This window comes from Macaca thibetana, chromosome 7 (assembly GCF_024542745.1).
Source record: "Macaca thibetana thibetana isolate TM-01 chromosome 7, ASM2454274v1, whole genome shotgun sequence".
Taxonomy (NCBI): Eukaryota; Metazoa; Chordata; class Mammalia; order Primates; family Cercopithecidae; genus Macaca; species Macaca thibetana.
In genome coordinates this window covers 108,179,219-108,200,014 of record NC_065584.1, presented here as the reverse complement: position 1 = coordinate 108,200,014, position 20,796 = coordinate 108,179,219, and the positions used below count along the sequence as shown (strand labels likewise).

At 46.8% G+C, this 20,796-nt stretch overlaps 1 pseudogene across 1 annotated transcript; it reads right to left on the bottom strand.

Moving 5' to 3' along the window:
• Positions 1-2,604: 2,604 nt before the first annotated feature.
• LOC126958087 (golgin subfamily A member 6B-like) lies at positions 2,605-16,982 on the bottom strand (annotated as a pseudogene). The gene is made up of 18 exons (XR_007727069.1): positions 16,639-16,982; positions 14,858-14,977; positions 12,966-13,082; positions 12,068-12,106; positions 11,753-11,803; positions 11,571-11,652; positions 11,347-11,474; positions 10,359-10,433; positions 10,145-10,252; positions 9,867-9,951; positions 8,710-9,473; positions 8,365-8,433; positions 6,993-7,068; positions 6,472-6,563; positions 5,807-5,909; positions 5,622-5,725; positions 5,370-5,523; positions 2,605-5,283 (listed from the first exon to the last, which is right to left on the bottom strand). The product of XR_007727069.1 is annotated as a golgin subfamily A member 6B-like (transcript).
• Between the last annotated feature and the right edge of the window lie 3,814 nt (positions 16,983-20,796).

Sequence of the window (20,796 nt, the reverse complement as noted above, 5' to 3'; positions counted from 1 at the left end):
CTTGTGCCCCCTCTGTGGTATGCCCCTGCCCTGTTCTGTAAATAGCTATAAATAGTAATATACATATATATACACACACACACACGTGGCCGATCACCTTGCTTCTAGCACTAGGAATCAGTCCCCGTGCTGTCCTTTTGAAGTCTTGTGGCCAAAGAAGAGAAAGCTATCCCCCGATATCACCCCTCCAAAGTGCGCCACCTCCAGTGAGCCTCCCTGTCATGCCCAGCCTGTGGACAGCCAACCCCCGCCATCCCTCCCACCCTCCACCAAGCATGGGGGTGCTGTGCAGGCAGCCGTGTGGCCTGACAGTCTCTACCAGTCCTGCTGTCCGTCAGCTGAGAATCAAACCTGTTTCTGGATGACAGGGAATGTGGCCTGTGCTGGCTGTGTTCTCTGTGCAGCTCAGGGGAGGGAAAAGGCCAAGCCATTTCTAGAATGCTGTTGGGAGCAGTGAAAAGGCCACAGCCTTTCCAAGGGACACTTCCTGGAAAGCCCCTGGAGCTTAGCTGACTCTTATCCTGTGAAGCTGACTCTGGCCATTAGCAGGCATGGCCATGAACTCAGCCTGGAGGAGCCTGCGGGGTAGCCAGCACTCTGCAGGGACAGACACAACAGGCTACCAGGTGCAGACAGGAGAGGGAGGCAAGGGGACAGAAAGGAAGATGCCTGGGGTGGATGGAAGTCAGTGGCCTTGGGTGCTGGAATCTGTCTTCCCGGCTACCGCTAGATCAGGCTTCTGAGCCTGTTGGCTGTCAGGGCTGGACTGTGCCCCATAGGCACCATGGCAGTCCCCGTGAAATCCACCAGGTGTCACCAGGCAGCATACAGGTAACAGGCCTGGAAGGTCCCCAAGAGCCCAGCTGGACATGCTCAGACACTCTGGGGCTCCTCGTTCAGTGGGACAAACTGCAGGACCCAGTGAGGGAAATGGGAACACACCAGGCCGAGCAGTATGGCCAAATCCATTTATTCCAAAATGAAAAGCAAAAAAAACAGGAGTCGCATCACCCACAACCCCATCCCTGCCTCCTTCCTCTGTACTATGCTAGCAATAAATAAGTTTCCCAGCCACAAATGCTTAGAACCTTCTCCTCATATGCCAGCTCCAACCTCCATGATACAGGGGGTGGCCCTACCGCAGGAATATACAAAATGTTACACAGATACTGTATGTACACTGGGGAAGGGGGGCCACCCCAGCAGCCTGTGCCCTTGCCTGGTCCACAGTTAGCCCCATTGTCCTGCCTCAGCTGCCTCTGTGAATAAGATGGGAGCCCCCCCTGAGGGAAAATTTCCTTTGGTGAGAGTAGAGAGGCCATCAGACCACCTCCAAACAAACCAGCTCCACCAGCCTCTGGCTCCTAAATAACAAACATCACCATCCAGAAATGTAAGGACTCAGCCCTGGTCAGCGTGGGAAAGGGTCTGTTTGTCTCCCTCCATTAGACAGGGGTCTTGTCTTGCTACCCTAATGTTAAAGGGGTAACTGGGAAGGGTTGGTTGGTACATGGTGGGGGTGAAGACTCCAGACCCACTTCTCCAGGCTTATGCTGATAGGGGCCTGCTTTTATTTATTTTTATTTTTATCCCATGATGTTTTTTGAAATTCCATAACTAGTTTTTCATAACTTTTTAAAAAAAAATTTCATACAACTTTTTTCTACTTTTTTTTTGCCACAACTTCTCCACAGCATTTTTTATCTCATAACTTTTTACCGCACAGTTTTTTTAATTCCCATAACTTCTTTTCAGTTTGTGTTCTTTTAATAAATACACTTGCATAGTTACAATTTTGTAAAAATAAAAACCGATGATCTCATGCCAAGTGTGCTCAGCATTTGCACAGTCTCAATACCTTTAATGCTATAGTTTTCAAGACACACAAAATTTTAAGGCAAAAACAACACTTTGCAACAATTTCATAATTTATTACATTACAGTATATCATGATAGCAGTCAATAATGCCACTTTAGACAAAAGTCTTTCAGTATTTCCATTATACATTCTGTTAATAAGAATTCATAAATTGGTAAAAGTCATTCTAAGAAAACTTGGCAAATAAAGCTTTGGACTTTATTTCTCTACTTTTCCTTCCCCCAGTTTCTTTGTTTTAAACTACAGTATTCATATTTTAAAATGTTTTAACTTATTTCAAAACATTAACATAGCAGTTACATTTTTGAATAGTTATATTATTTTAAAGTAACTCTGTAAGATAAAGTTTTGGAGAAACTATTATGGATAGGGCTGATTTATATTTTCACATTTTCTAAAAATCAGCTTTGGTTTTAGAACTGATTTTATTCATTTCCAGAAAATCTATCAGGTTTAGCCAGATACTTTAAAAATAATTATCATATATTGCAATCTTTTAACAGGTATTTTGATTCTTTATTTCCTACAGAAATTAAAATTTATTCAGTTGAACTCACATTTTAAAATTATGTATTTCTGATGAACTCTAACCTTCTAATGTTGCCTTCTAAGCAAACTGAAAGCTGCCTTATACTGAATGAAGAAGAGAACAAATACTTGGCTGAATGAGGTATTGCAAAAGACTGCATGCACTTTGAAGAAAGACTTAAGTTATTGTGATATGATTTCCATTCTTTTTAGCTTTGTCTTAAACATATGACAAAATACCTACACAAAGAGTAGTATTTCAGTTAATATAGTACATTTATTTTCCAGGCTGATAGTCAGCTTAAATATGCCAGTATGTGATTTAATCCATAGGTCCCTGATGAACACATTATTGTCAGATTGGTTACAGATGCTAAATGCAATCTGAAGGTCATTCCTAGTCATTTATATGTGTCAGGGTAAAAGTGAAGTGACTGGAACTATAAAAATTCCTTCAAAATAATTTATCAATGTATTAGGTAAACCCAGTTTCAGAATGATAAAGAAAAACTGTTAGACCAAATAATGTGGCTAATTAACAGTGGTACGATTTCTAGCCCGAGGGTTTTAAATGGACTTAAAGTAACTGTCTTTCAAGTGAACTCAAATAATGCAAAAGCGGCAAGTTCACAAAATAGAAGGTAAGAACAGGACCTCAAGTCTATTTTAAACCCTCGGGCAAGAAATTGTACCACTGTTAATTAACCACATTATTTGGTTTAACAGTTTTTCTTTATCATTCTGAAACTGGACTTATCTAATAAACTGATAAATTCATACAATTTGGAAGAGTCAGTTGAAGTTACAAGCACCCAGTATTTGCACTCTTTCAGTGAATGCAGGCAAATCTGTTATTCCAACAGTAAAATTGTATTATTGCTCTCCTATTAATGTCATATTTATAAAAGTATCATGAGGATGCCAAATGCTAAAAATGGAGATGGTCTAGTAACTAGAAATGCCCACCCCAGGGAGTGCGCATACATTCTAATAATGTATCCCTACATTCTAATAATGTGACGTATTTTGGAACAGAGACATTAGAACTTCATGAAGTTTTAGCTGTTCTTTCCCAAGCATCATAAAGTTATTATTTAGGCAATGTATGACTGAAATAATTCATTCATCATGTACAGGCACATGAACATAAGTATGACACAAAATATGCCTCTAACGGAAACTGAGAGGTATAAGAACATATTTCACTCTTCATAAAGAACTTTGTGAGGAAATATAACTCTGTAATTGTATAGACACTTTTCCTCAAAATACTCTGACATTCACAAACAGTAGATTGCACTGCAGTTTGTACACATTTTAAGTTGCATAAACATCTCCTTGATTTTCAAATGTAGTAGAATACTGTCTACTAAAACTTCTTTTTGTTTCAACTAAGTACTCTCACATATATTGGTTTATAATAATGGTTGTTATTTTTTAAGTGTTTTCCATTCAAGGAAAAGAAGTAAATTCCTATGTGAGAGTAACCTATGTGGTTGAAGAAAAAGTATTAGCCAGAGAGGTCTAGATGGTAAAATCAATATTCTAGTCTCAAAAAAGCTCCATGAACATAGAGGAATGCCAGGTGTCACACAGCTTTCCTTCACTAGAATTCTTGACTAAAGCCTGTATGCCTGTTCCAGGGACATTAAAACTCTGAAAGGATTTCTTATGATCTTTACTAATTACATAAAGAAGAATGCCAACCAGTGCCCTTTTGTGTGATGGGACCTGTAGTCATGTGATTGAAATAGGTAACATGGACTCTGATTTTAAAATGTATTGTATATATTTGCGCTAAGCTAGAAAAGGTTTTCCCTATCCACAGTCAATGATGGGAGCCTTTCCTTCCTCAGAAATAATCCCTTTTTAGGTCATTGAGAAAGAGTACAAAGGCCACAGCTCATGATGCAATATCTTCATGAGCCCAGAGCACATACAAATCCTAAGGGAACTACCATAGTACCGCGCTCATTCTTGGCACCAGAACGAAGGAAACACACTGTATCCTGCAGGCACCTGCCAAAGCAGGCCACTTTCCTCTTCTGTGAGATTTAAAAAGCACCCCCAAATGTTATTACACCCATCCCCAATACACAGAAAATAGAGGAAAGGTTGTTTCCAGTTCTCAGCCTTTAAACAACTGTAAACGTCACTACTCACAGTGGCATATTACAAAGTAATAAACAGTGTGCACTTGAGGGCAAACCATATATTCAGCTAATGAAGAGCTCGCTGTGATTAGGATTCGAGCAAACATAATATCAGAACATAAGCAAATTTTATCTGAATTCTGTAATGAACATACATGCTGCAAAAACATTTTAAAAACCATGGCAGCCTATTCCAAACCAGCAAGAATAATTTTGCGCAAATAGTGGGTCTTTGTGTGCTTGAACTCCTACCAGGTAAAGGCAAACTCGATATGCGAGCTAACGACTTACAATTATCAAATTAAAAAACAAAAATGCTAAAGGATGCGAGAGTGAACATCAGGGAAAGATCCACTCTCCCTAATTTTCTACAAATAAATTTAAACTGTAAATTAGAAACACAAATGAACATGAGTGGCTCTAACATTCAGATGAAGTAAATGAATTGTGTACGAGATTAACGCCATAACTTTTTGTTGTTGTTGTTTTTCAATTTCTTGACCAGCTCTTAGATGATGATGATGTTTATCTCCCTGTTCTCGGATGCCCGGTAAAAGAATGGCATGCAGGGTTTGGTGGCCAAGGCTGGGTGCTCCTGGGTGTCCTGCATTACAGGAAGCAGGTGCACGATCTGCTCGGCAGTGGGGTTGTCATGGGGAGAACCCTTCCTGGCCTCTCCTGGTGTGGGCTCCACGCTGTTGTCCAGGCTCACCTCAGAAAAATCTTCAGAGAGAGGGAGGCAGGGATCTCAGTGCAGGGCCAGCCTCCCCTGCTCCTGCCTGCCCACCCCACCTGAGGGCTCTACTCACCACCCTGCTTGCCAGCAGCCCCAAGTTCCTCGGGGGCTGGAGCCCCTGGAGCGGGCTCATCAGCAGGGTTCTGGGGAGTGGCGAAGAATTTGCCATGCCCCTCGTGGTCGCCCACAAGCGGCAACACCAGCTTCGGCAGTTCCAGCATATTCACCTGAATGGAGGGGCGCTCAGCTGCCACACTGGAGCTGGAGGTGGCACCAGCACCACCCACACCCAACCCCACCCCCGTAGAGGTGTTGCACTCCCTACTTTCATCTCCTCCTCGTTCTGGGCCAGCCTAATGACATCCTCCATATCCTGGTGCCACGTGTTTGGCACTGCCCCTTGGCTCTCATATACTGTGACGTACTCTCCTGCAAGAGGACAGGGGTCAGAGGCTGGGGCCCTCCAGTGGCCCTGCAGCTCCCCTTGCCATGCCCTGGTCTCCAGCTCACTCATGCTGTCTGTTGCTTCAGAGAGCTGGATGAATCCAAGCTCTAGTTTTTCCACCTGCTCCTTCCCGTCCGCCTTCTCCTTCGGGAGGTCCATAAAGCTGCTCTGGAGCCAAAATAATGGGGTCACATCTCGAGAGTGACCTGTCCTGTCCCGCCCCCACATTTTTTGGCCCATGCCAGGACTCACTCACCTTCACCTTCTCCATGGCCTCCCTCAGGGCCCAGTAGCTCTCCCCACACACAAACTCACCCCCAGTCCTTGGGGCTGGGGCCTCTGCCTCTGGCTCCTTCCAAGCCGAGGCCACCAGGTAAACCATGTGTGGGCAGCACAGCCTTTGCACCTTCCGCTGCCCACATGGCCGTGCCTGCTCCTCCTGGGCACTGGCTCCAGTGGAGTTGAAGAATGCCACTTGAAGGCAAGAGGTGAGTATTCTTACAGGGGCATACACACAACAAATGGGGCAGGGAGGTGAAGTGCAGCCCCTTCCCTTGGGGCCTCAGAGAGTGTGCCTGTTGGTCACAGGTGAAATGGTGTCTGACCACTGACTCCCAGAAAGGGTGAGGGTCCAGAGAAATCAGAAGGCAGGGAAACCAAGAGCATAAGGGAGTCTGGGAGGGACCACAGAGGAAGGTGGCAAAGGGGAGGCAGGGAAAGTCAGGCTCACCATGGCCTCCCGGTTCTCCAGGTCCTGTGGGATACTTGGCATGGGCGAAGGCACCTCCTCCTCCTCACTGTCCAGATGTCCTCCTCCATCTCCTGTGGTGAGGTGGCCAGAGCGATCCTCAGACAACCCAACAAGGGAAGTACTGTGGGCCCACGTCTGTCCCCACCCTCACTGCGTAACCCTGAGCCAGCCTCTCCCCAGAGGGGAATAAGCTGCTGTTCTTAATTTTCCCTTTTAAGAACCAAGATCTTGCTATATTGCCCAGGCACAGTCCCACTACCGGTTGGTGCAGGAGTTCTGACCTGCTCCCTTTCTGATCTGGGCCAGTTCACTCGTCCTTAGGCAACCTAGTGGCCCCCTGCTCCCAGAAGGTTACCATATTGATGACGAACTTAGTGCAAACACCTGATTGGCATAACGACCAGCTATTCTAAAGGTCTCTTCCAACTCCTCAATCCTATACTGCTAACAGTCCCTTCCTCCTGGGGCTTTCTCCTCTTCCTCTGAGTGGCCTCCTGTACCTTCTCCAGGGAGAGCCATGACGCTCAGCTGGGTCTCTAGCTGTTGGTTCTGCTGGCTGGCAGCTTCTAGGCACTCCTAAGGGGACAGAAAACAGACTGAGAAGGCACGGAGGTTGCCAGGTCATCCCCCTCAGGGCTCCGTCCTCTGCAACTCCCTCCCCTGGGTCTCCTGCAAATTTTGGTAGGCCATCTCAGCCCCCGCTTTGCCCCGAGCTTCCTACTGCTGCAGCCGGTCCATGAGCTGGGTCTGCAGCAGTAACTGCCTGTGCAGCACCTCCTTCTCAGAGGTCAGCTGCTGATAGCTGGCCAGGTACTGCTGCAGGTACTAGTCTCACTTCTGCTGCAGACTCTGAGACTCTTGGCTCTTCAGCTCCACCTGCAGGAAGACCTTGGGCATGAGGGCACGTGGTGGCTGGCTTCCAGATTCTGGGCCCATTAATAGGGTAGCAAGGGAACTGTGGGGCTCTGTCACCTGCCCAGGCCCCTGGCCCCTTGCTCCAGGCCTAAGAGACTGCCTCCCTTGCCAAGAACCCCATGCCTCTTCCCCCAGCCTCAAATCTCATCTCCTTCTTCCCACCATTTAAACTGTAGGCCACAGACTGGTGGAAAAGCAGAGGGAGCCGACCACCATCTGCTAAGTGTGCTACATGCCTAATGTTTCCATGTATTCTCTCATTTAATCCTCAGCACCTCCGTAAGGAAAATGCTAACTTCCTTTTGAAGTTAAAGAAACAGAGACTTAGAGATGAAAAGTAGTTGAATGGTGACCAGTGGAATGGAGGCTGGAATCCAGTTTGAATCCAAGGAGGCTTTTTTGTTTTGTTTTGAGACAGAGTGCCATGCATGGCCCAGGCTGAAGTGCAGTGGTGCAATGCCAGCTCACTGCAACCTCCATCTCCCGGGCTCAAGAGATTCTCATGCCTCAGCCTCCCAAGTAGCTGGGATTACAGGCATGTGCCATCATGCCTGGCTAATTTTTTGTTGTTGTTGTAATTTTAGTAGAGATGAGGTTTTGCCCTGTTGGCCAGGCTGGTCTCAAACTCCTGACCTCCCAAAGTTCTGGGATTACACGCATGAGCCACCTTGCCTGGCATAAGGAGCCTCTCATACCACTGTCTCTTCCTCTGTGATTGGGGGAATCCATGCCTCTAGCTGGGATGATGATGTCCAGAGCTGGGAGGAACCCAGGGCTACCTACCTCTAAAAGTCAGAGGGCAGGAAGCAAGAAACAGTCATAGGGCTGCCCTGGAGGGTGCTGGGGTCACCTACCCCCCAGTTGGAGCTGCCTTTGGCCTGGCACCTCCCCTCCCCAGAGGCTGGTGCCCACCTCCCAGCCCTTCTTGGATGGGGCAGAGGTTACCATCTCCTTCACCTCACCCAGCTTCTCCTGCAGTTCCTTTACTTGCTGCTCCAACTGCAGTGCGCTCTTGTTCTCATTGTTCTGGACAGAGAGAAGCAATCATTGGCCACCCACTACAGGTGGAGACCCCAGAACTTGGTGTCTGCCTCTCATGTCACCGGGAAGGGTGGAGGCAGGTTAGAAAAATCATCCCCTCTCCCCAACAGCCATCAGAGCAGGGCCTGATGAGCTCTGGCTCACAGGTGCCTTTAGAAGTACCATGTCATGTAAGGGCTACACTGCCCCATTTTACAGGTGGGGAAACAAAGGCCTGGAGGGTTAGGGATGAGGGCAGGCTCCACAGGTAGGGCAACACACCAGATCCTCGAAGCTGCAATGTGGCTCGGCCAGCTGCTTGTCGAGCGTGTGGTTCTGGGAGAGCGCGAGCCTCTCCTCCTGCTTTCGTAGCCTCTCCTCCTGATCCCACAGCCTCTCCTCCTGCTTTCGTAGCCTCTCCTCCTGATCCCACAGCCTCTCCTCCTGCTTTCACAGCCTCTCCTCCTCCTTTCGCAGCCTCTCCTCCTCCTTTCGTAGCCTCTCCTCCTGCTTTCGCAGCCTCTCACCCTGCTCCCGCAGCCTCTCACCCTGCTCCCGCAGCCTCTCACCCTGCTCCCGCAGCCTCTCACCCTGCTCCCGCAGCCTCTCACCCTGCTCCCGCAGCCTCTCCTGCTGCTTCTGAAGCCTCTCCTTTTGCGCACACAGTCTCTCCTGCTCCTGCAGCTTCTGCTCCTCCTGCTCCCGCACCCTCTCCTGCTCCCGCACCCTCTCCTGCTCCCGCACCCTCTCCTGCTCCCGCACCCTCTCCTGCTCCCGCACCCTCTCCTGCTCCCGCACCCTCTCCTGCTCCCGCACCCTCTCCTGCTCCCGCACCCTCCTCTCCTCCTGCTCTCAGAGCCTCTCCTCCTGATCCCGAAAGCTCTCCTTTTGTTCCTTGCTCAGGAGACTCAAGGCCTGATTGTTTTCCACCTGGGATTGCAGCTTTCCCTCCAAACTTTCCACCTCCTTCCTCAGGTGCCTGGCCTCATCTTGTAGCTGCTTCACCTCAGAAGTCCCTGCTGGGGGTGCTGGGGACAGGGGCTCAGCTGAGAAAGGAAACAGACAATAAGGGCCTCTGGATTCCCCAACCACCGCCCCCCTACCCAAAAAGAAAAAACCCTCCTCTTGATGCACAGCTCCTCTCAGGCTTCCCAAACTTGGCCTCACTGCTAATGATTCCTTGCACCTGATGGTAGCCAATTTCTAAGCCACTTTCAGATAGAGAGCACTGTGGGTGGCTGACAATGGGCACTCCTCCCTCTTTGCTGATGGGGACCCTGAGGCTCATGGAGATGACAAAACTTGCAGTCTCCTGGCACAGACCTCTTTCCCTCTGCCTCAAAGCCCTTCCATCCACCCACCTCCCTGGGGCATTCTAAGCCACTCCCACAGTCCTCTGATGCTGGTCCTGCTCCCACGTCACACCAGCCCCATTTTACCCATCTGGGGTTTGAGTTCGGACAAGCTCCTCTCCAGCTCCTGTATCCGATGTATGTCACGCTTCTCCTCCTTCAATGTGCAAGCCTGCCCAAAGCACAGAGGGGAAGGGCCCTGGAGAGAGGGGCTGGTGGCTGGACAAGCTACCATCTCCCTCTCTGCCCCCACCTCCACAAAGCCCAGACCCATGACCACGTCTGGCTGTACTAGTCCCATTTTACAGATGCCCAGAAAGATCCAGTGACCTATCTAAGGTGGGGGCTGAAGGGTCAGGTCTCACCTCCACCGACATTTTCCACATCCTCTCCTGCCACCGGGCCCTCTCTCCTGTTATATGTTGAGCATATTCATCTCTCTCTAGCTGGACTTATTTAAGTGACTCTGTCACCTGCAAGGATGGGCACAGAAGTTAGGAAGGGCTGTCACTGGTCCTTACCTGCTCCTGGCCAGTGGGGATCATCATCCTTCCACATCCCTCCTCTGCAAAGCCTCACCTGCGTCAGCAGTGCCCGCTCCTTTGTGGACTGCTGCAACTGCTGCTGGAGGACTGCTTCACTGCAGCTCGAGGACTGTAAAGATCAAGGCATTTCCAAGTCCATGGCCTGGTTTTTAAAAGAACTCAGTAAAGTTGGAAGGGACAGAGAAAGATCGAATTTACAGCTGGCTAACAGAGACCCAGAGAGATCAGATAATATTGCCATTGTTGTTACTGTTGTTACTACCACTGTTAGAAACTTTACGGAGTTCACCAGGTACCATGCTAACAATCCCATTTAAACCTCACTACCACCATATGAGACAGTTACTAGGAAAACATCTATTGTGTAGATGAAAAGCATGGAGTATTCGAAGTTAAGTTCTTGCCTAAGATCACTTAGACAGAGCTGGGATTTGAACACCCAGGTCTGTCCGATTCTCTAAGCCCATTTTTCTTGCTGGGGGTGGGGGCACAGATAGGAAAGGGGAAATTAATCTTTTGTTTGCTTTTTGAAAGGATGATACATTCACATAGTCCAAAACTCAGAAGGTACAGAAGGGAAGTGTCGTCCCAGGCGCCTTGTTACTCTCTCCTGAGTTTTTTATAAACACTTACAGACATGTTTTATGTACATTATCATAGTATGTACACACACACACACATACACGAACACTTTCCTCTCTCTATAGAAATGGTAACATACTAAAGGTACTCTTCCGTAACTTCACAGTACAAGTATCCAATACCCCACCTAAGACTTGGCCAAGGCCACAGCCAGGTAAGGGCAGGGCAGGCACTTGGTCTCTGAGCTCTGTGTCCAGTGCTCACTGCCCACAGTGCCCCCAACACACCCACAGCAGCTGACTCAGCCCCAGGCTGCCTCTAACAACCAAACACAAAAGCAGCTTGAAATGATCCTGCTGCCTTCTGGGCAGGACACTGCATCCTGCAGAAGGGAGCTTTAGGCTCACTCCTCCATCTGGCAAGCCAGGCTGCCAGGGGACGGGACAGCTGGTTGAACTCATCCTGTCCTCTTCCTGCTGCTGTGTAGACACAGCAGAGAGAGCCCACTCCAATTCTTGAGTACGCTGCAAGGAGTATTGCAGGCGGCTGGCCAGATCCTTGGACTCTTCTGTAATGACAGAAGTTGAGATGGGGCCCAAAGGACTCCTCCTAAAGACCTGTCAAAGTGCCAGGTTGAAGGATGACCGGGTGCCCAGATTCCTACCTTCAAAGTGTCTGGCGGCACGTTTAGTATGGTAAAGGGTGGTCTTCAAGTCTGCCTTTTCCAACATGAGGATGTTGATTGTCTGGAATTGAACATTTGGGAGAAAAGTCAAGAAAGTGCTGAAAGAGAAGGAAAGAAACATTCTCCGAAGGACAGGAGAAAACTCCCCACCCTCCACTCACCTCTAACTGCTCCGTTTGCGCTTTGTGTATTTCATTGTTTGCTTTCTTCTCCTATAGGAAGAGGAAGACAGAGCTCTTACCATGGGAAGCAGAGACGGCACAGCAAGAGACATGCCCCCAGAATGCCATCAATGCCCCAGGACAGGTCCACTCATGGGACTAAGTTATCAGGGACCCTATGGGGATGGGATGGAATCTGAGGGGTGAGCCTTCTTCCCCAGGCTGGGAGTGGGTGAGATGAGACTGGAGCCTCTACATCTGAGTGCCCCTCAAACCCAGCAGCCATGTTGTGAGCAAACAAAGAAATCATGTTACTTCTTCCAGCTGATGTTCCACTTGTTTCTTCTGTTGTTTCTGTGGGGAAAGTCAAATTCAGGTGACTGAGGGTGGCCCCCTCAACTCTATTCCCCAGACCAGGAAGCGGTAGGCAGGGGCCAGGAATGGATTTTAAAGGCAACGTTCTCAGACCCAATGGCAACAGGAACTGGTCAACTCTCCTCAAGCTCTCAAGGACAGATGATTTGGGTCTCTGTTGGTTTTTGCCCACAGCTGCAGAACTCAAAGTCTAAATCTGGATTCTCTCGAAGGGACAGTAACATAAATCTCCAGAGACGGAGTCTGAGAAAAGCCCACCCTTCTGCCAGCTTGTTATTTAGAAAGGTGCGTTCATTCAACCAACACTTACTGAGCACATACAGGCCAGGTACAGTTCTCCATGGCAAATATAGGATGGAAAAGGACAGACAGGAGCCCTTGGCCATGAGGTTTCCATTCTAGGGGCCTTTAAATCTCAGACTCTCAGAGCTAACAGAGGCCTTTGATGCTCTACCTCCTCCAAAAACATGAGCCCAAGGAGGAGAGGTGACTTGTCCAGACTCAAAGAGCAAATTCAGGACTGAGTCAGGGCAGAAATACAGGGCCCCTGACAACCAGTCAGGCTAGTGCTTCCCTGAGAGGTGACAACCCTAGGGTGTGTGTGGCAAGGACTGGAGCAGAGGTGTCTGGAGAACAGAGAGTCGGCAAAGAGGGCAGCGACAGAAGAGCCATGCTACATGCTACTTGCTCTGGAGTCCCTCCAGGTGAGGCCTGGGTGCTCCAGCTTCCCATTTGCCCTTGTTACCAGGGGCCCCCAGCCCCTTTCTTCAGGGCCCCATGGGTAAACTAAAGACTAGGATTGGCAGCATGGAATCAGGGGACCCCACTGGACTCTTACCAATGATTCTATATTTTCATTAAGGTGATTGATTGTCGCAGAGTTTGAGTCCAGGGCTACTGCTAGTTCTTGGTACCGGCTCTGAGGCGCATATAGAGAGGATGAGTTGGAGGAGGACTGCAGGGAGAGGTGGAGAGAACAATCATTAGGGCTGGGGTGTGTGGGGGTTGTCTCAGCTGGTAGAGGGGCACCCAGCCTCTGCTGTGAGAGGAGGTTGGAGGGCTGGCCTGCAGGGTCACCGCACCTCGGCCCAGGGCCTCTTACCTCCAGATCCTTCAGGGTAACAGATGATGCAGGAGTAATAATGACAAATTCAAAAGAAAAACAGAAACTGACATGGGAAACAGTTATGGATATCAAGAAAGTAAAAAACAGCAAGGGGCCGAGCACGGTGGCTCACAAATGTAATCCCAGCACTTTGGGAAGCTGAGGCGGGTGGATCGTTTGAGGTCAGGAGTTCAAGACCAGCCTGGCCAACATGGTGAAGCTCCGCCTCTATTAAAAATACAAAGATTAGCCAGGTGTGGTGGTAGTTGCCTGTAATCCCAGCTACTCAGAAGGCTAAGGCAAGAGAATCATTGAACCCGGGAGGCAGAGGTTGTAGTGAGCTGAGATCACACCACTGTACTCCAGTCTGGGTAACAGAGTGAGACACTGTCTCAAAAAAAAAAAAAAAACAAAGAAAAACAGCCCCAAATCCCACATACCTGCTCTGTACGTTATTCCCATAAACAGGCTGAAGGTTAATGGCAGCAACATAAAATAAGCCAGAGGTAAAGTGTCCCCCAAACCAGAGAAGCCTCAGGGGCATGCACAGCTGGAGACAGCAAGCCAGAGAGGGGTCCTGGCACTGCCTCATCTTCCACTTGTTCAATAGGGGAGCGCTACCCCCATTGTAATGGTTAAGGTTGGACACTAGCACATTCAGAATGTCCTGAATCTACAGGAGGTGACAAGGGAAAAACAAGGGCAAGTGGAGAAAGACAGAAGTGGCTTAGAGAGAAACAAGAAAGTCAGGGTAGGAGGAAGATGTGGGTTCCTCTGCTGAAGAGCAGAGGAGATTAAAACCATGGCCTGTGCCATTTTTCCAAATGGCCACCTGCTGCCTTGCAAGGGGCAGGAACAAATAGATGGAAAAGTCCCCTGAGCAATGCAGTCACAGAGTGGAGTCACCTGATCAATGCAGCTCTTAACACGTTCACTGGACCCCCTCCCTCAGGCCCAGGACATGGGCGATGAATCTGGTAGAGCTCCAGACCTCCACATCCATTAAAAAAAAACAGACTTCTGAGTAAGGGTTCACTTGAACTAAGGGGGCTGTAGCTAAAAAACAAGTTTGAAAGACACTGATCTCCAATATCATCTTACAGAGGAGGAAACTGAGGCCCACAGGAAGAAGTGATTTTTCTGTCGTCACCAAGCAAGTTGGTGGCAAGTTAGATCTTCTATTATTTCTAGTGCCTCGGGCTGTCCTCACCACACACTGGGCCCCCTTCTGTGACCCTAAAGGGACAGCCTGATGGCAAGTGGCTGTACTCATTGGCCCAGCTTCCCCTTGAGACTGGGGATGAGGAAAATCAAACAGCAATGACCATTTCCTGAGTATACTGGCTGTTTACAGCAGGCCATGTACTAAGGATTAACATAAAAACAATAATAAGGAATCTCATTTAAACTTCACAAATGGAAGTCAAACACTACTACCCCTATTTTACAGATGTGAAAAGACAGGCTCAAAGAGCTCAAGCAATTTGCCATAAGTCAGATGCCTAGCAGACGGAGAGGCAGGATTCAAACCCACAATTCTCTACCAGTACCCAGCAATCTCAACAATTATCCTTTACTGCCCCTTGGGACTCCTGTCCCCAGGAGCCTGGTCAGCCAAGACTCACATCCTCAGGTGAGTGGCAACCACCAGAAGTGGTTGTCTCAGGGCTACTTCCAGTTTTTTTCTTCTTTGTCTTCGCTCCTGCCGGAACACCAGGGCTTTTACTCTGCTGATACTCTTTCAGCTGTGGGAAAGAAGAGCAGTAATACTCATGAGAACCACCAGCCCCTACAGGCACATCCTCCTTTACAGTTTTTGCAAAATACTCTTATACACCATCTGATTTAATGCCACCTACAACTGTATAAGGTGTTGTCACAATCACTTAGTGACTGAGAGGAATGGATATTATGGCTTCAAAAAAGGGGAGGGGACAATAATGGAACTTAAACTCATTTGTCTTCTGACTCCAAGCTCTGGGGTTTTGCCATGAATCAGCATCTGCCAGGGACCAAAACCAGAGGCAGAGGTAGAAAAGTAAACATTAAGTAGGCAGGAACCGCACTCTGTGTGGTTTAGAGTCATACATCCTCACATGTCTGGTAGTTAAAGAAGTGCACCAGTACCTCTCAAACTTTTATATCAATGTGTCCTCATGGCAGAAGGCAGCTTCTTTGTTAAACCCAGGAATTTATCAGAAAGAGGATAATCCAAGTCTCATTTCAGAGAGAAGTCTGGTATACTCTCTTAGACACCTATGTGACTGTCATCTCTAAGTACATTAATGATTTTTCTCTCTTAAGAGAATTGAGGGAAACGGATGCTTCAGAAAGATCTCCCACATTTATCCTGTGGCACTCAAAGTACCCCAAGTTGAGATGATATGAGGAAGATTCAAGCTGTCAAGTTCAGTTTCCCAAGATCTGTTCTACAGAAGATGAGCAAATCTCACTTCAGAGACCACTGACTGAAGGGCAGTTTGGTCCCAGAACTGTGGAGAACTCAGAAAAAAATGTTAAAGTCTCTCTGGAAAGTAGAAGCCTGGGAGAAAACCAAACCAAACCCGTTCTCCCATTGCCGCCCTGAGATACTGTCAACATTTTGAGTTCATGGGGGAAGTGTAGGCTTTTCCCACTGTCAATGTCTACGTTAAGGGAGTAAGGCAGCCTGAAACCTACTGCTCCTAGGTCCCATAATCCCCATTCTCCTTCCAGCTGGAAATCTGTGCTGCGACCAGAGGAACCAGAAATGGGGTGAGAACACTTAGGGACTGGGGCATAAGATCAAAGGCCAGTCTTGCAGCAGTAATGACAGTTCCTAGGGGGACTGTGACATCACTAGATTCCACTCCTCCCAGGGGAGGGGACCACATCAGTGTGATGCCCGAGTTGCTACTCCAGGATGGGGGAGGAAAACACAGGGTTGGGACCCAGGTCCTTGGAGACACCAGCCCAAGAAGCCCAGGGACGTCAAGCTTGGGGCAGCAGGAGGGGAGGGCAGAGTCTGCAGTAGGGAGCCCCAGAAGTCACCAGCCCAAAATCACCCAGGGACGACTGGTGAAGAGTGGGGCCTTGGGCTGGGGGACCCAGGTCTTGGGAGACACAAGCCCAAAGAGCCCAGGGAGGTCGGGCTTGGGGTGGCAGGAGGTTAGGGCTGAGTATGGAGCGGGAAGCCCCAGGAGTCACCCACCCAAAGACATGCTGGGGTGATTGGCAAGGGCAGGGACTGGGCTGCTTGCTGAAGGTGTGGGGCTGACTGACAACACTTTGGTTGGGGGAGCCCAGAGGCGCAGGGGTTGGGGGGCACAGTCTGGTGTGCCTCAGGAGTGGTATGGACTCTGGCAACGGTCTTGTTGTCGGAGGGGATCTGTGGTTGGGTCGGGGGCCATGACCTGGTGCGCTTTACCTTTTTCTTGGCTGCAGCCAATTTGTCCTGTCGTGTTTTTTCTGACATCGCAGGGTGCGGAGGGAGGCGGGGTTGGGGCCACATCAGCAAAATCCCAGTGAGCACTGCTGAATGCCTCCAGTTACCTATCTGGCAGCTATGCGACTGAGCCAGAGAGGTGTAAACAGGGCCCCAGGAGAATGCAGAATAGGGGCGTGGCCTTAATGTTCCAAGCCCATTGGTCAGTGAGAAAGATGAGAGGGAAAGGAGGCATGGTCAAGCAGCAGTGTGTCCAGAGGGACCTGTGGCATCACAATGCTAAAGTTGCCCATGCAACCACTGTCCCCACCCACTCGGAGAGAGGGGCAGGGCCACCCACTCTGGGAGAGGGGACGGGCTGGCTTTTGCTTTAAAAACTTTAAAACTGTAAAAAATAAACTTTAAAAAATATATGTGGGTACACTTTATACATATGTGTGTCTGTGTGTGTGTATCTATGTGTTCTTCCAGAGCTGTCTTCATTATCCAGCTTCTATGCAAGGTCTATGATTTTGGCCTATATTTTTCATCTTCAAATGGAATACAACAATTACCAGTATTACCTTAACTGAGATACCGACCCTATAAAAATGGAAAATCCATAGCATGCTTGATGATTAATGAAGCAGACTATAATATCCAACATTCCAATAAGATAAAATAATCACAATGATTTCTCTTTTTTGGAAAAACGTTTCTCTTATTCTCCTACATTATTAAGATTTTTTAAAAAATAAGAAACATGTCTAATATCTTTAAAAACACAAAGCTTTTGGGCCCAGTGCAGTGGCTCACACCTGTAATCCCATCACTTTGGGAGGCCGAGGTGGGTGGATTATCTCAGGTCAGGAGTTCAAGACCAGCCTAGCCAACATGAAGAAACCCCACTTCTACTAAAAATACAAAAATTAGCCAGGTGTGGTAGTGGGTGCCTGTAATTCCAGCTTTTTGGGAGGCTGAGGCAGGAGAATCACTTGAACCCAGAAGATGGAGTTTGCAGTGAGCCAAGCTCACGCCACTGCACTCCAGCCTGGGCAACAGAGCAAGACTCCATCTCAAAAGAAATAAAATAAAATAAAATAAAATAAAAAATAAGTAAGAACAGAAAGCTTTCAACTTAATGAGCACTTAAAGCTCTTTACCAATTTAAAATGAACACAAGGCCCATTTTTCTAGACTCACCTGGCCTCTCTAAGCCTTGCAAATGAAACTGAATTTCTCACTTGATACTTGGCTGTGACTTGCAACCATGAAAACTAAGAACTGTGTTATGTCACTGTGTATTGCTTGTTACCTGAATTCCATAATAGGCTGGGATCAAGGGTTGACTCTTTCATGATTTTCTCCATAACCCGTGTGCTTCTCATCCCACACCAAACTAAGCTTTTTTCTAGAGTTCTATGATTTACAGTTAATAGACAAGAGTGGTTCTCAGTAATGTAGTCTCTGGACTAGCAGCACTAGTAGCACCTGAGACCTTAAAAGTACAAATTCTCAGGTCCCACCCTGGACCTGGTGAATCAGAAACTCTGGCGTAGGGCTCAGCAATCTGTCTGCAGTAATCCCTCCAGGTGCTCAAGAACCTCTGGCATACAGCAGGTAGAAAAATGTGTTTCCTTCTGTAGATCCAAAGCCAGGGATACCATATGTTCTGTCTTGATATGAAACAATGACATGCAATTAAAACCCATAAATCTCCTTCCTACTCACCCTCCATCCAGTGTGTTTTATTTTTATGAGTTCAGTAAGAAAACAAGTGACAAGCAGAGATTAAGTCTAAAATGTATATTTACAATTATCAGTTCTCATCCAACCTGATCTCATACAAAACCATTTACAGCCTCTTACATCTCAAGTTTTTAAAAAGTGTCTTCACAATGTAAGTCTCAGGCACACTAGCAGTTCTATAATAAAACACCAAGTAGATCAGAATGTCCAAACTTACTAGAGAAGAAAAGTGGAATCACTGGCAATATTTTCAAATTGCATTCAACAGGAAGTTTAAGTTTTGAAATTTTTTTCACCTTCATTTTTTTCACCAAGTTCATAGAATTAAACCAGAATACACCATTCTTTCAAAGCCAGGCAAAGTTTTGGTGTATTATTTCTGTATTATTTATTTGGATATGAAGCAGATTCCCAGTAGGCACATTTTGTGTACCTGCGAAGATGCAGAACTAAACAGTTCCATCTGTTCAATTTTAAAACAAAAGTCCTGTAAACCTCAGATGGTGAGTGAAATACTTCAACACTAGCACCAAAGCCTCAAATATGAAAAGATACCAAGAACACCACTAGCAAACAAAACTAAACCCTCAGCCAGGAGCAGTAGTTCATAGCTGTAATGCCAGCACTTTGGCAAGCCAAGGTAGGAGAATTACTTGAAGTCAGGAGTTCAAGACTAGCCTGGGCAGCATAGTGAATTCACATCTCCACAAAAAATTTTAAAAATTAGCTGGGCGTGGTGGCACACACCTGTAGTCCTAGCTACTTGGAGGCTGAGGTGGGAAAATTGCTTGAGCCCAGGAGTTCGAGGCTGCAGTAGCTATGATTATGGCACCACACTCCAGCCTGAGTGGCAGAGAGAGACTTAAATACATTCTCTCCTGCTCCTGTTTACACTAAAATCACTAAGTTAAAATGTTTTCAAATTTGGCAGATAAAAATTAAGTGAAATGTGACTCTGGAGCTTGGCTAGTGAAAGGAAAGGAAAGGAAAAGAAAGGAAAGGAAGAAGGAAGGAAGGAAAGAAGGAAGGAAGGAAGGAAGGAAGGAAGGAAGGAAGGAAGGAAGGGAGGGAGGGAGGGAGGGAGGGAGGGAGGGAGGGAGGGAGGGAGGGAGGGAGGGAAAAAGAAGGAAAAGAAAGAAAAGAGAGAAAGAAAAGAGAAACAAAATAAAGAATGAAAGAATGAACAAAAGAAAGAAAAAACTAAAGAACGAAAGAAAGAACGAGAGAGAGAGAAAGAAAGATGGAAGGAAGGAAGGGAGGGAGGGAAAGGCAAGGCAAGGCAAGGAGGAAGAAAAAAGTGAAATGACAAACCCACTTACTGGGAGAAAGTTTTTGTAACCTCAATGACAGATAAAAGGTTTGTATCCTCAGTCTGTAAAGAAATTTTTAAAATTACTCAGAAAAAAAAAACAAGTGATTTTCAACAGACAATTGGCAAGGGAGAAACAGGCACTTCTCTCAAGAATAAAAATGGCCAATAGGCATATAGAAAAGATTCAAAAGCACTAGAAATCAAAGAAATGTGATGAAAACAATGAGATTTTCTGTATAAAGGCAACAAAGATGACAAATGGAAGGGGGAACCTGGAGCTTTGTCCTTGTTGGTGGGAGTATAACCTGAGTCACTTTTCCTGGAGGATAATTGGAAAATTTCTATTAAAAACCCTAAAAATTATTTTCCTCCAGAAATTCTACTTCTATGAATTTAGTCCAAAAATGCTTGCTTGAGTCCATTAAAACGTGTATAGAAGAAAATTCACCTCTGGCGTCACAATGATTAACAATATACATCCAGCTATTAAAAATGATGATGCCAGGATATATTTACTGCCACAGAAATATGCCCAAAATATAGTAAGTGACAAAAGACTATATATTACGATTCTGCTTTTTAAAAGGTTTATATGCATAAAAAAGTATGTAAAGCAACAAACCAGAATGCTTTCAGTGGCAAATTAAAGATTTTTCTTAATATTTGTCATCCAAATTATCATGAAAAGAATATGATTTCCTTTATAATCAGGGAGAAGTGTTATTTTCATTTATTTATATTTAAATCTCTTTTCTTTTTCTTATTTTTTTTCCTGTTTGTATCCCATGTAGGCTAGAATCCCTGCCTCTTGAGGTAAATCAGCCCGTTGTTGGGAAGTGCACTACATAAAGCTGCCCCATCCTCCTTTACTTTAAGAGATCTGGAGACATTTTTGTTTCAAATTGTTTTATTGTTCTCAGAGTACTTTTTTAAATATATGAAATTGAGGAAAAGACAAAGGAAAGGCTGACTCCCTACCCTCCTGGGGCTACTCTTCCAATTTTTGCTGCTATTGTTATGTATTAATATTCACTGGGTACTAAAAACATGGGCAGCCCCTTAGATCCTTTTTTCTTATCTCTTTCTCATAATCCTACTTC